The sequence below is a fragment of the Schistocerca serialis genome, chromosome 8 (genome assembly GCF_023864345.2).
Source record: "Schistocerca serialis cubense isolate TAMUIC-IGC-003099 chromosome 8, iqSchSeri2.2, whole genome shotgun sequence".
NCBI lineage: Eukaryota > Metazoa > Arthropoda > Insecta > Orthoptera > Acrididae > Schistocerca > Schistocerca serialis.
This window is the reverse complement of record NC_064645.1, coordinates 489,050,817-489,062,623: the sequence shown is the minus strand read 5'-3', so window position 1 is coordinate 489,062,623 and position 11,807 is coordinate 489,050,817.

Sequence of the window (11,807 nt, the reverse complement as noted above, 5' to 3'; positions counted from 1 at the left end):
TTCGTGATGCTGTGGAGTATGCTAAGCTGTCGAAGTTGAGTTACTGTAGGAGTAAACAAGATGGCTTAGACAAAATTTCTAATTGGTGTGATGAATCCATAATGTTCGCATACAGCATTAGTAGTGTCCTGTTTGATATAGTCTCGTCGTTTAAAATGATAATTTTTCTATAAGTATTGTCTGTCTAAGAGAAAACTGAACACATTCATTTCAAAAACTTTCTCCTCATGTAACATGTACTTTAGATGACGTATTCAATTGCCGAGCAAAACTTACAGTTGTTTAGCCCTATGTTCCGCATGTGAACATTATCGTGAAGTAAAAATTTAAATTTCACGAAAGCAGAACTTGAAATAAAGAAAATTAATCTAATTAAATACCAAAAGTAACTTAATGTGTGCGCAATGAAAACTAAATAACTTATTTAATATCGAAGAACATTAAGAACGATGCGTGATATGAAGTTCAATGTGTAGACTAAGAATGACTACAAAAATAAATTACTGCTCTTCTCGGAAGAAAATAACATTACCGACACTGTTCACTGAAAATGAATGTACTTGCTAACACGACACGTGACAATTCTGATTACACACCGTTTGCACCACAATACAATGTGAGATCTGCTCTGAAATAAAAGTTATTTACCTCTTGCTAACATGCTGGTTTGGTGTCTGGAGCACTGACGTTCTCGAAAACAAATGTAAGTCAGCAGATGCAGCAGCTACATTTGTTTGTCAGATACGGTCTCCAACTTCATGTGGCGGAAGGTTCAATGCCACACGATAAAAATTCAAACTTTACTATGAATCATGGAGGTGAGTTTTACTTTAAAGAAAATCGTGTTTCAGAAATCAAACTTTGATTATTGAAAAAAGGACAGCACAACATAAGAAGACTCTAACAATTATAAAATCTTCTCATTACAAAAATTACAAACATTCCTTTAAGATTCCTCCAAAACCTTCTCCATCATCATAAATAACGAGAAAGTATTTTAAATGTCTTTTCATCTCGACAATAAAGAATTCCAGATAATTTCTACCAGACGCGCAAACAACAGATTTCTCTGAAAAACTCAACTTCACGCTACTTTGCCTCAAATACGAATGTCCCAGTGCTGCATAGCTGACAGACTAACAAGTCAACAACAGGTAAGATTAAACACAGTCAAGGATCGTATTCACTACTCATGCAGTACACTCATTTATCTTTTTCCCAGCACAGTAAAGGTTGTTTTTGACTAATGGAGCTATGGAGATGTTTGTAAAAATGGCAATGACGTATCACTCCATGTTAGTATAATACTGCCGACTTCTGAAGAAGATAGGTTTAAACTTATCGAAACCTAGGTAAAGATTACTTTACCCTTTGCAACGGGTCGGCTGTTTTTAATCTAAAAAGGTGAATTATTTACAATAGCAGAAAAAAATATGAGAACGTTATAAAACATCTGAGCGTAACATTGCAAAGCGATATAAAAAGGAACGAGCAAGTGACGACTATGGAAAGGGAGGCGAATGATCTACTTCCGTGTATTGGAAAAATTCTAGGAAAATGTGCTTCATCTATAAAGCAGATCTCATATAGGGCGCTATTGTTGAGTACTGCTCGAGTGTTTGGAATCCGTACCGGGTCAGATTAAAGGACGACATCGAAGCAATTCAGGGGCGCTCTGCTAAATTTGTTACTGGTGGATTCGATAAACACACAAGTTTGTTTCTGATACTCAGATGGGAATCTCCGGAAGAAAGGTGACATTCTCTTCGAGGAACGCTACTGAGAAAATGTAGAGAACCAGCATTTGAAACCGACTGCAGAACGATTCTACTGCCGACAATATACATTGCGCGGTAGAACCACGAAGATAACATACGAGAAATTAGGGCTTATGTGGAGGCATGTAGACAATCGCTTTTCCCTCGCTCTGTTTGCGAGTGTAACAGGAAAGGAAATGACTAGTAGTGGCACGGGGTACCCTTCGCCCGGTGCCGTACGGTGGGTTGCGTAGTATCTATGTAGATGTAGATATTGTTGGGAGCTGAAAGTAATGGTGAAAGGTGGCATTGTGTTCTCAACATACAATCCCTCTCCGCAAATTACGTTATCTTATCGATGTGTAGAAACGACACAGTTCTGCGTATCTCGAAATCATCGTCGTAAAGCTCCAATGTACTTGGGGCCTGAATGCAAGCACGTGATTCACTTCGCTTGGTTGGCAACTCGGATATGTGACGTCAGCTTCCTCTGACCGCTCCCTATGTAAAACACTTTGTTTAAACAAGCACTCTTCTGGTGACAGTACGATGGAGTCATTATGAGCAGGTTAAATGGACCGTGGGACCGATGGCCTTTGTAGGCTGGTCCCTTCAACCCCCACAAACTAACCAACCAAATGGACGGTGCTATCTACGTTGGAGATTCATTATGATTGCGCATACAGGGTGTTACAAAAAGGTACGGCCAAACTTTCAGGAAACATTCCTCACACACAAATAAAGAAAAGATGTTATGTGGAAATGTGTCCGGAAACGCTTAGTTTCCACGTTAGAGCTCATTTTAGTTTCGTCAGTATGTACTGTACTTCCTCGATTCACCGCCAGTTGGCCCAATTGAAGGAAGGTAATGTTGACTTCGGTGCTCGTATCGACATGCGACTCATTGCTCTACAAGCACATCAGTACGTAGCATCAACAGGTTAGTGTTAATCACGAACGTGGTTTTGCAGTCAGGGCAATGTTTACAAATACGGAGTTGCCAGATGCCCATTTGATGCATGGATTAGCACGGGGCAATAGCCGTGGCGCGGTACGTTTGTATCGAGACAGGAAGACGTTCGAAGCAATTGATCGGCTTCTTAGGGAGCACGGAACATTCCAGCCTATGACTCGCGACTGGGGAAGACCTAGAACGACGAGGACACCTGCAATGGATGAGGCAATTCTTCGTGCAGTTGACGATAACCCTAACGCTAGCGTCAGAGAAGCTGCTGCTGTACAAGGTAACGTTGACCCCGTCGCTGTATGGAGAGTGCTACGGGAGAACCAGTTGTTTCCATCACGTATAGCGTGTGCAGGCACTATCAGCAGCTGATTGGCCTCCACGGTTACACTTCTGCGAATGGTTCATCTAACAATGTATCAATCCTCATTTCAGTGCAAATTTTCTCTTTACGGATGAGGCTTCATTCCAACGTGATCAAATTGTAAATTTTCACAATCAACATGTGTGGCCTGACGCGAATCCGCACGCAATTGTGCAATCACGTCATCAACACAGATTTTCTGTGAACGTTTGGGCAGGCATTGTTGATGATGTCTTGATTGGGCCCCATGTTCTTCCACCTACGCTCAATGGAGCACGTTATCATGATTTCATACGGGATACTCTACCTGATCTGCTAGAACGTGTGCCTTCACAAGTACGACACAACATGTGGTTCATGCACGATGGAGCTCCTGCACATTTCAGTCGAAGTGTTCGTAAGCTTCTCAACAACAGATTCGGTGACCGATGGATTGGTAGAGGCGGACCAATTCCATTACCTCCACGCTCTCCTGACCTCAACCCTCTTGACTTTCATTTATGGGGGCATTTGAAAGCTCTTGTCTACGCAACCCCGGTACCAATTGTAGAGACTCTTCGTGCTCGTATTGTGGACGGCTGTGATACAATACGCCATTCTCCAGGGCGGCATCATTGCATCAGGGATTCCATGCGACGGAGGGTGGATGCATGTATCCTCCCTAACGGAGGACATTTTGAACATTTCCTGTAACAAAATGTTTGAAGTCACGCTGGTACGTGCTGTTGCTGTGTGTTTCCAATCCATGATTAATGTGATTTGAGGAGAAGTAATAAAATGAGCTTAACATGGAAAGTAAGCGTTTCCGGACACATGTCCACATAATATTTTTTCTTTCTTTGTGTGTGAGGAATGTTTTCTGAAAGTTTGGCCATACCTTTTTGTAACACCCTGTATTGCAAATGACTTCAATCTGCTTCTAGTTTTACACGAGAGTGTAAATGTTGTGTTTCCTTGCAGCACATATTTGCAATTACTAAAAATTTGATGTTCACATGTCTCTGAGCACTATGGGACTTAACATCTGAGGTCATCAGTTCCCTAGAACTTAGAACTATTTAAACCTAACTAACCTAAGGACAGCACACACATCCATGCCAGAGGCAGGATTCGAACCAGCGACCGTAGAAGTCGCGCGTTTCCGGACTGGAGCGCCTAGAACCGCTCGTCCACCGCGGCTGGCACTGAAAATTTGTTTGTAAGAAAATGGTGGTAGTGAATGCTGCACTTGTGCCATTACTTGTTTAATGGCAGACTGGTAATCAAAAAAAAAGTCAAGTGTACCATGAGGTCTGCACGTCCTTCTTGTACGGCATATGGTTCCTGGCTCGAATGGCTCTGAGCACTATGGGACTTAACAGCCATGATCATCAGTCCCCTAGAACTTAGAACTACTTAAACCTAACTAACCTAAGGACACCACACAACACCCAGTCATCACGAGGCAGAGAAAATCCCTGACCCCGCCGGGAATCGAACCTGGGAACCCGGGCGCGGGAAGCGAGAACGCTACCGCACGACCACGAGCTGCGGACGACTGGTAATGTACTTAGTGTACAGCTACTGTGAATATTTTTGTTGCTCGTGTTCATTCCTCATAGAACATTACATTTACTCTCCATGCGTTCTCTCGGTGCTTCTGTAATAATTATTAATGTATAACTTGGTGTAAATTTAATCCCATCAATTCGTCAGCACCAATATTAGTCTACTACAATTGACACAATTATCTCAGCTATTATTTTGTATCTTAATATATAAATTCAAAGTTGCTGGTAATGTTTCGTGCATCCTAAGCGTAATTTTATCTATACCCCTATCGTTCCCACGGTCACAGTTTCGTTCTTCTGTAATATGTTAAGCTGTGTAAATTAAATTCATTGGTTTATGAAAATACTCCATTTCAGCGTGTAGTGTAAATCGTCGCTGTACGAGACCACGAAGTACTGTACAGGAACAGGGAGTAGACCTGTTGCGTATCGTATCACAGTTCAGAGATAAGACATCTCAGTAGCAGGGCTCAATTAATAATACGAATTTCATGTTATAATTAAGTCTTTTTCGACAAATAACCTCGTTGAATTTAGTAACTTTTGCTAAGTGTCTCGACGTACACATCTTCGATTAAAGTTTAAATTGAGCTGTTTCCTCTAATCCCTGCTGCTGGTCGCTGTGGCCGAGCGGTTCTAGACGCTTCAGTCCGGAACCGCACTGCTCCTGTGGTCGCAGGTTCGAAACCTGCCTCGGGCATGGATGCATGTGATGTCCATAAGTTAGTTAGGTTCAAGTAGCTCTATGTCTAGGGGACTGATGACCTCAGATGTTAAGTCCCATAGTGCTTAGAGCCATTTGAACCATTTCTAATGCCTGCCACTTAACGTTTCGCAATATATATATTAGAATATGAGGCAGACAAACCTGTGCTGTTCTTTGCACATGTTCAGTGCCCTGTTCATTCACTGTAGTCTGGATCCAAAACACTTGAAAAAATTACGGAATGGGTAGTTTTGCAAGCAATCCCTCACGTAGATACACTGTTGTATTTCACTATAGCATCAATATGTGCGCTGCAGCTTTATTCTTTGTGGCCCATTGATAAAGTCTTCAAAAGCTGTACTGTGTAATATTTCAAGATTTTCACACTTAACTTATTTCAAGATTTTCACACTTAACTTCTCTGTTTGTTAAGTGCTAGTTGCCATTCTTTGCACTAGACTGATGTTTCAGTAATACGTAAATGAAACAAGCTTCACTTGCAAGTTATATTTGATTTACCACGTGCAAACGTAAATCTAAAAAAAGTTTAGTGGTTTTACCGAGAAAAAAGCACTATAGAGCATACAGTTACAACATGTATTTTATGTCCTGAACGCAATATCGTTTGATTACAATGCACATTACGTAAGGTTTCTAAAGTAGTTGGAAACTCTTTCCAAAGGTATTTTACAGAAATATCTTTCGTTGTCCGCCGGAAGGTAATACATAGAGTTGTGTGCTGTACTTTTATGGTTGACTCATCCACTTCTGATCAAACTTTCAGCTTCAGGTATTATCCACTGTGAGAAAGACCTTCAGGAAAGATGGAACTGTGCCACACGTGTCAGTGAAATATGCTATAGTTACAATCAGTTTTTGGCTAATGCTCCCCCAATCAGTTTGTGCATTAAATATCGGGACTACACCTCCAGATTACCTGAATATAGACACCTGATAGGGTTACGAATGTTACTGCTAATCACTTTCAACACTTTCAGGAACGTTCGCTGATTTTACGTAGTAGAAGACTGGCAGTTCATGCTCTGCGTATTGTTTTAAGTGGAACATATTACTGCTGTTCAATCCATCTTAGCTGGTGACTCCGCGCTGTATGTGTTTTTTGAGAGCCTAGAATGTGGACTACAGGACACAGAAACAAACGCCCTGCAGTTACACCCGAAGGGAAGCAGGAAATTCATTCCACAAAAGCGGCGCTGCAACTGATGAATCAAAGGTCTGCTTCAGACACCTTAGTCTGTATGGTGTAGAAATGTTCTCTGCCAGACAAAAACGCAGTATGAAGACGGCTGCAATGAAAACAATAAATACCGTGCCAGACGGCTTCGAAGCATCTTGCTGCGTATGGTGGAGCTCGTCGGCGTCTGGGATTGCAAAGCAGCCATGTTAAACACTACGTTTCTAACACTGTATACTCAATGATACAACTTCTGTTAGACTATATAAGTATAGTGAGACATTCAAAATTGGCAGTGAAATCAAATAAGGGTTCCATATCCTATAACTACTATCAGCAATACTTGACGAAGTTGTCAGATCCAAAAAAATGAGAAGATGAGAAAGGAATATGTGTTTATGGTGAGTATCTAAACCAGCTTTAGTTTGCTAATGACATTTGTTTGTCTCTAGAGGAAATGAACTACAAGTAACGGAAGGTATTTCCCTTTCTTTACTATACTCGATGACAATCACTGGTTTTGTTTATTTCAATGTCCGATTTCAGCTGCAGTCTACATTTGTCACGAGATTTATGCTGCAACCAAGGTCTGAAGATGGCTGTAGGTTACAACCGATACCGGCCACTGCAATAATAAGACACATGATTGTCATCACACGTAATAAAAGAATAGAAGAGGATCATTTTCAAACACGGCCCTCTCTAAATCGATAATCGTATCGTATCTGACTATTCGATAAACATAATTGATCACGTGTAACTGTACATCTTTCGACATCAGCTACAATAAGACTAAAGTAATATATACCCAACAAAAACAGTACAAATTAACAGTGAAGTCATATAATCAGTTTATGCGTTTGTGAATGTAAAGGAGTTGAAGGCAATAATGATCTGGACAACAAAATAAAATGAACAGAAGAGCGAAGAAAATAAACACAATATTAAATATAGCCTGAAGTGCTGACGGCAAACCAACAGGATTTTTAAAATTAAAGCTTTCGACATGTCACAGTGATTGTGGCTGCTCCCTTTCTTAAAAATACAATGAGGCTTTAATTTAATTAAATATTATTCAATGTCCTCTGTTCCCCCGAGAACTTAAGTTCAGAGCAATTTTGCTCGGATCATCCTCCACTAAAAGGTACCTAAAATAAAAACCCATTGGAAAATTTAAGTTACCAAAGTAAGAAATCGTTTTTGACGGCATTCAATAAGCTTCCGCCGCTCCTGGCGTCCATGAAAAAAAAAAACAAAAAAAAAGGTCAAAGAGCAAATAATCGTCTCAGCTTCATAAAACAATTTTACAAAATGCACACTGCACTCTGCACTACATTCATTGAAAAATAAACTACCTCTTTTTCTCGTCTATTCATTTTTAAACTGAAAACATGGACAGCTGAGAACAAAACAGAATGTATATTCTTTGAATATTATTACAAGCAATTGATTTTGTGATAACATCATTCTAACAAAATAATATGTCTCTACATATACTACCTTATAAAGACGAGTCGTTTACCGTTGTTATCAAAAACCTAGAAAAGTTATTGACAGATTTAATTCAGATTTTCATATGATATGTATGATATACTAATAAACGTTCGGACGTATATAAAACAAATCACATAGAGGAAACGTAGTTACCAAAAGTCTCGAAAAATTCTTGACTCATGTACATCAAAATCTTAAACGATACTCTAATAAAAGTTTCTTTTCTCGGTCAATTTCGGTTGAAAAAAATGCGGATTTTGTTGTGGAACACAGTGGAACATTCCCGCTTCAGCCATATAGCGTCATGATGTTCAGAAACGTAGCCGCGCTATGCGTAGCCTTCAAAATGGCGTCTGTAACAGACGTGCGTTGCAAGCAGAGGGCTGTCACTGAGTCTCTTTTGACGGAAAGCCAGGGCATAGCACGTATTCATTGCCACTTGCAGAATGTCTACGAGGAACTGGCAGTGAATAAAAGTATGGTGACTCATTGGGCGAGGCATTTGTCGTCATCGCAACAATGCCGTGCAAAATTATCCGATCTCCTGCGTGCCGGCCGACTGCGCGCGCCCTCAGGAAATTGAAGAAATGACTTCAGGATCTTCTTTGCCACAAAAATGCAAACAAACGTCTCTTTCTCCATGACAACGCAAGACTTCCACAACTGAGAGGAGCTCACAAAACCTCACTGGACTGTTCTTCCTTATTCACCGTACAGCTCTAATCTCGCACCATCCGCCTTGCATCTGTTTGGAGCAAAGAGGATGCAGCTCCCTGGGAGCAGTAGTGGATGGGAAGGTTATTGTTGCAGTAAGACGCTTGCTGCGGCGACGGCCATTATAGTGGTACGATACAGGCACACAGGCCGTCGCACTGGACGGAGTTTATGCTGAAAAATAGGGTTTTGTAGACACAAGAGTGGGGAATAGTATGGTGTACTGAAATCGTGAATAAAACCACCTAGCCGTCAGAAAAGAAATGTGCTGCACTACTTATTGAACGTCGATATACAGGGTGATTATAAGTAACCTTTCAAAACGTTGTAGAAATAACATGACTGGACAGAATGACGTCAAACTGCAACGGAATATAATCGGAGAAAGGGGGAAACTTATGGCAGAAGAAAAAAAATAGTGTGAAAACTGATCAATAGATAGCGCTACAAGTATCAGAATACGTAAATGAAAACACCTGTCATGCGCACGACCCACTGAAGTTGGTATGCGAGGGGCGTTTGAAAAGTCCGTGCATATTCCGAGAGATGACATCACCGGCGCGTATCGTGGTCATGTTTCATTAGTAGCATCTTTGGAAAGAACGCACACCAAGTTTCAGCCAAATTGGCCTATTTGTTTGTGTTTGGCATTCGTGGGAATCAAGGAAGTCGAGTGATTGTCAAAAAATGGACGAAAAAGAATGATTAAACATTACTTTATGAAAGGCAAAACGCCTCAGGAGACTAAAGAGAAGCTTGATAAACATTGCGGTGACTCAGTACCTTCGATCAGAACAGTTTATAAGTGGTTTCCAAATGTTCGGAGTGGCCATATGGGCATAAGGGATGCTGAACGTTCTGGATGCCCTGTGGAGGTTACGACTCCAGAAATCATTGATAAACTCTGTGATATGGTGATGGATGGCAGAAGAGTTAAGGTGCGTGAGACTGCTAGTGCAGTGGGGATCTCGAATGAACGGTTACGTAATATTGTGCATAAACATTTGGACATGAGAAGGCTATCCGCAAGATGGGTTCCGCGATTGCTCACGCTTGACGAAAAACGGAATCGTGTGAAGTGATGCAAGTGTGGTTTGCAGCTGTTCAGGAAGAATCCGCAGGACTTCAAGCGTCGTTTCGTCGTTGTGGCTGAAACAAGGATACATTACTATACTCCTGAGACCAAACAACAATCTAAACAATGGGTTACCAAGGGATAATCTGCTCCAAAAAAAGTGAAGACCATTCCTTCGACCGGAAAGGTTATGGCGACTGTCATTTGGGATTCGCAAGAGATAATCCTCATCAACTATCTGGAAAATTGTAAAACTATTACAGTTGCATATTATTCATCGATACTGGACCGTTTGAAAACCGATGTGCAAGAAAAACGCCGGCGATTGGACCGAAAAAAAATCCTTTTCCATCACGACAATGCGCCAGCACACACCTCAATTGTTGTGGTAGCAAAATTAATGGAAATAGGATTCCAACTCGTTTCACATCCCCCCTATTCTCCAGACTTGGCTCCCTCGGACTACTGCTTGTTCCCCAATTTGAAGAAATGGCTGGTGGGACAAAGTTTTATTCAAACAAGGAGGTGATTGCAGCAACTAATACCTATTTTGCAGACTTGGACAATTCCTATTGTTCGGAATGAATCAACAAATTAGAACAGCGTTGGACGAAGTGTGTAAGCCTAAAAGGAGATTATGTCGAAAAATAATAAAGGTTTACCCCAAACGCGTAAGTAGTTCTTATTTTTGAACGGACTTTTCAAACGCCATGACTCTCTCAATGCAGGATCGCGCTCTGTTTGTGAAGCTCTAATACAAGAATGATGACTGTGCACACGTTGCTCTGCAGATGTTCCGGACACTTGTAGTGGGACGCGAAATTGAAGCGTCACCCATCCACCAGTGTCAGTCCAGTTTGCAGGTGAATATAAATTTAATTTAGTGTTCTGTTTATGTATTTTTGTAATCTTTGTAATTGTTGTGAATTATCTAAAGTTTTGTATTTATTTTTTATGTTTCATGTACGGAGAGGGCGGCGCAACGAACGGAGACAGCATCTTCACTGCCGGGACGAGAGAGAAAATTGCTGGCCGCTATACGTCGCGGGTCGACAGCCAGAGAGCAACAGAAGATCCTGAAGCCGAGTTGTTGCGTCGTGCTTCTAAAAACTGAAAAAATAAGAATTTGTAATGTTTGTACAACAATGACGTCATAGAAAGTTTAATCATGATGACCTCAGAAGTTAAGTCGCATAGTGCTCAGAGCCATTTGAACCATTTTGATGCTACTAAAGTTTAAATACGTGTTCCGAGAATGTATTTATGAAGAATTATCACAATGAATTACGAATTTATTTGACAAGATTATTAATTTTGACAACGTTCATCGCGAGTTTGAGTCTTGAAAGTTTATTCAATGTGGTTCTAATATTTATTAAAGCAGATAACTTGAATTAATATAATTTCCGAGAAGAAACAGACGACATCTAAATTGGAAAAAGTTTGCGCAAACCAATTGGACTGAGTGACGTAATTCTGCGCAGACGACTCAAATGATGATGTTTTAATTACAGTTTCGTTCAAGAACCATTCAGAGACAACTTTAAAAAGAATTTAAATAATTTTGAAGTGTTTTATAACTGACGTAGGTGACGAAGTCTGCACTTGGTCATATGTCAAAAGAAAATCATTTATATAAAACTTACGTCGTTACACTACACACTGAAGGGTTTGAAAAACCAGATGACTGCCGTGCATCTGAAGAAAACTATTCGGAAATTCGAAAAGACGCGTTCTTTTAGTGTGCAACCTGGTAGAGGGAGGAAACCAATTGATTCGACATCAGTGGAAGCAGCGGCCACAGCCATGCAGGAGGAGACGAGTGGTGGTGTGCAAACGTGTAGTGCACGGAGAATTTCCCGAACATCGGACATACCCATGAGCACGGTGCGTAAGATCCTACGAAACATCTTTCTTTGCCATCCATTCAAAATTACCCATGTGGACGAGTTGATTCCTGTTGTCCTGCCAGCAAGAGTGGCCTTTGC